Below are 3,606 nucleotides of genomic sequence, written 5' to 3'. Positions count from 1 at the left end.
AAATCCGTCAGTGAATGTGCAGATGGAATCACTCGTGGGATGTAAAGGTTTGCTCGTCGAGGGACACCGGTGTGGCGCCTGCCACAAAGTCTCCGATGCCAAAGTTAGGATCACAGTTAAACACAATAAAGAAATAATAGATAGTTTCAGAATATTTTTGCATATATCCGCTTCTGTTGGTTGTGTGAGAGTTTTATACCTGAGCCCATAAGGGCTAGCCGTTGGGGCTGTTAATGCTTTCTTTTGTAACGCACCTGGCCAGTAATGAGACTTTTAATAGGCCTTCCAACGGTCTTCTTGGTTGATTTGGTAACTGCTCGGATCATTGATTGATCGCATTGAATAACTCTCTGCCTCGTCAGTGATGATGGCTTCCTTCGTTGTTTCTGATCACTTCGTCATGGATGATTCTCCCGTCAGTAATGTTATCTTCGTCAGTGGGATGTAGAGTCGTCATTCCCGTCAGTTGCCCCCTAGGCTCTGGGGTCGTCGGTGACCTGTCATGACGATCTCAGAAGCTGAAAAGTTCTTTTTGTGACTCTTGGGGTTCTGTTCCGCCTTTAATGCTGGGTGGCGGCGTTACACGCAATCATGGCCACGTGGCGCTTGATGGTCTGTGGAATTAATGGCATGACCCTTGGGTTTCCCGCTGGTTTTTTTTTTTCAATCGTTTTTGGCCCACATTTAAAACTTCTCCTTTTCAACTTTTCGTTTGTTTCTCAGAGAGCAAAAGCAAACCAGTTTTTTAGAGATACTCTAAATATTTTGTGGCTTCCTTCTTCTCCGATTTGCCTTGCGCTGCTTCTGCCGTTCCGCCATTGGAGGTATGTTCTTCTTTCCTTTTTCTTTCTTCTTTTTCTTCTTTTACTGTATAATTTCTGATTTGCTATTCCCTTTTCGCTTCTATTCTGGTGTTGGCTTTTGTTTTTCTTTTGGGGTTTCAGTTTCGTACCTTGTTTTCCTTGTGATTTCTGTATTTTCCATGGTTGATAGCTTAGAGGTTAGGATAGCTTGCCCGTCGATCTCCTTCCTTTTTGCGCGTCTAGGGGGGTCTTTGGGTACTTACCCTTTTTTAGAAAATTTTGTGTATGAAGGCAATAGTCTGAGCGTCGTTTTGAGTGAGTTGTTGCCGTTGCTCCGTCAATCGCTAAGTTGGTTTGAGGGTTTAGGAGGGAGAAGATTAATGTCTGAGGTTAGGTCTAGTGACCTCGAGACTGGGCTATCGTCCAGTGGTGGCCCGGCTGAAGGAGATACCGCCGTCTCTGGTTCTCGAGAGGTTAGGGCTTTTTATGCCCTTAGGGAGATTTGTGGTCTGGATGACGAAACCGTGAATAGATTTAAGGATAGGTTTCAATTTCCGTCTAGGGTTCGTGTTCGTCGTCCCAGGGAAGAAGATAGGGCTTGTCACTTCTTTCCAGGCGAAATATGTTTTTATGAGTCAGCCTTCACCTGTGGGCTTAGGTTCCCCGTCCACCCGTTCCTGATGGAACTTTTAGATCATTTTGGTATAGCCCCTGGCCAGCTCATGCCAAACTCGTGGAGGATCGTCATTAACTGTATGCAAATATGGTTGGCCTCCAACGGGGATATGATCAGGATAGGTGAGCTTACCTACCTGTATCGTTTGAAAGAGTCTAAAGAGTGGGGATATTACGAATTAGTCCCTTGGGAGAGAAAGATTAGGATCGTCAAGGGATTGCCCTCGTCATTCAGGTATTGGAAGTCGCGCTTTTTCTTTGTGTCTGGGGACGACTTCGAGACCCAATCTAGCAGTGATTGGGGTGATATCCCGAGGTTGCTCCGTCGGTGGGGAACCCCGACCTTAGGTGCGTCAGTATTTCTCCCCGTTGCTTCAATCTTGCCAATTTTCAAGTTCTGATCTTGCTGACTTCTTTGTTTCTTTGTTTGGTACAGTTAAGAGACGGCCTGGGCTGAAGAGACGATATAAGGAACGCATAGAGACCGCCATCGGGTACGCTGAGACGATTGAGAGCTGGGACGAGCTGGTTGACCCTCGATCTCTTGCGTTTTACAACCTCGGTCCTGACCCATCTCCTTTCGTTCTTCGTCAGCTTGGCATTGAAGGAAAAAAGAGTAAGTTTTAACTTCGTCAATGCTGATTCCTCTTGTGTACACTTAAGCAATTTTTTTTTTTTTTTTTTTTTTTTTTGACACACTTTCTTCTTGCAGAGATGACGACCAAGTTTAACAAGGACATGTATGCAAAGATGAGGTCAAAGAAGGACGAACCCCTGTCCAATTTGGGGAAGAAGACCGTGCGAGTTACCGGGAAGGGTTCTGCCTCCATCCCGCTCAGCATTGTTCCTTCCATAGCCTCCGAAACGACGAGGACTGCCTCCCCGGCCGTTTCAATAGAAGAGATTCCTACTCCTGGCTCTAAAAGGCCGCGCGTGGTTGGCAAAGGAAAGGAGAAGACTGATACTCGTTCATCCACAATATGGGATGACGAGTCATTGGCCGTGGAAAGGGCTCACGAGGTTGTTACTTCAGCGGACTTGAAGGCTCTATCTGACTTATCCTTAAACGATGTGGCTTCTCATCATGTCCACAAACTGGTCCAGGTGTGTGTTCTTCCCTCTTCATCATTTCATTTTTTTTTTTTTTTTTTTTTTATAGACGACTTCATAACTTCCTTCAGGTGTTGGGAGAGAGTATCCATATCACTGCTGAGTACCTCACTCAAGGGGCCAAGGTGGCGTCTCTGGCAACCCGGATGGAGGCTCAGGAGAAGGAGAACTCTGACCTGAGGACGAACCTGATCACTTCCATGGACGAGGCCACGACATTGAAGGAGAAGGTCAAGGTGCTGGAGGACGACCTCAGAGTTGAGCGCGGGTTGACTCAGGAGAAGGACGAGCAACTTATGGCGGCCAAGGAGAAGCTAGTGACCATCGCTGCTCGATCCGTGGAGGCTTTCCAGACCATTGACGAGTACAATACCGTGCTCTTCAGCTGGTATTTTAAAGGATTTGAGCTTCTCCGGAGGTACCTGATCAAGCATCCTTCTGGAGTCAACTTGGAGAGCCTGGATTTGGAGGAGGTGGACAAGGAAATGGCCCTGGAGGAGGCGGCTTCGTCTTCTGCCCCTGGTGATGACGCCCCCGAACCTGTTGCTAACGTGCCGGCCAGTGAAGGCACAGCTGATGCTTGACTCTACATACTTAGGAAAATTTTTTTTTTTTTTTTTTTTGGGTGCCCGTCTTGTTTTGGGCCTTTCTTTTTGTAAATCTAATTTCAAAACAATTTACTTTATTTTGAAAACAATGATATTGGCCCAGTGTTTATGGGCTGGAATGAAGCGTACTTACTTTTCTTCTGGCTGGTTTACATTCGTCCGTAGTTTTTGTGCTTTGTTAATTAGTTGTTGATTTAATGCACTGTGCTCTTCTGTGAACTGATTCCTGCCATTAGACTTGCATCCGTCCAGGCGGACTCTTGTTCCTTGTTCTTTTAACCTCATTATTAGGGTCGTCAGTAATTTACATCCGTCAAGGCGGAATCTTATTACTTAGTATTTTAACCATAGTATTATGGTCGTCAGTAATTTACATCCGTCAAGGCGGAATCTTATTACTTAGTATTTTA

The 3,606-nt window shown here is 45.8% G+C and overlaps 1 long non-coding RNA gene across 1 annotated transcript; it reads left to right on the top strand.

Moving 5' to 3' along the window:
* The first annotated feature begins 1,679 nt into the window (after window positions 1–1,679).
* On the top strand, window positions 1,680–2,926 carry LOC126705968 (uncharacterized). The gene is made up of 3 exons (XR_007648483.1): window positions 1,680–1,826; window positions 1,915–2,094; window positions 2,191–2,926. It is a non-coding gene; the product is annotated as an uncharacterized LOC126705968 (long non-coding RNA).
* The last annotated feature ends 680 nt before the right edge of the window (window positions 2,927–3,606 follow it).

Source organism: Quercus robur, chromosome 11, assembly GCF_932294415.1.
Source record: "Quercus robur chromosome 11, dhQueRobu3.1, whole genome shotgun sequence".
NCBI classification, from domain to species: domain Eukaryota; kingdom Viridiplantae; phylum Streptophyta; class Magnoliopsida; order Fagales; family Fagaceae; genus Quercus; species Quercus robur.
This window is presented reverse-complemented; position numbering and strand designations above follow the sequence as displayed.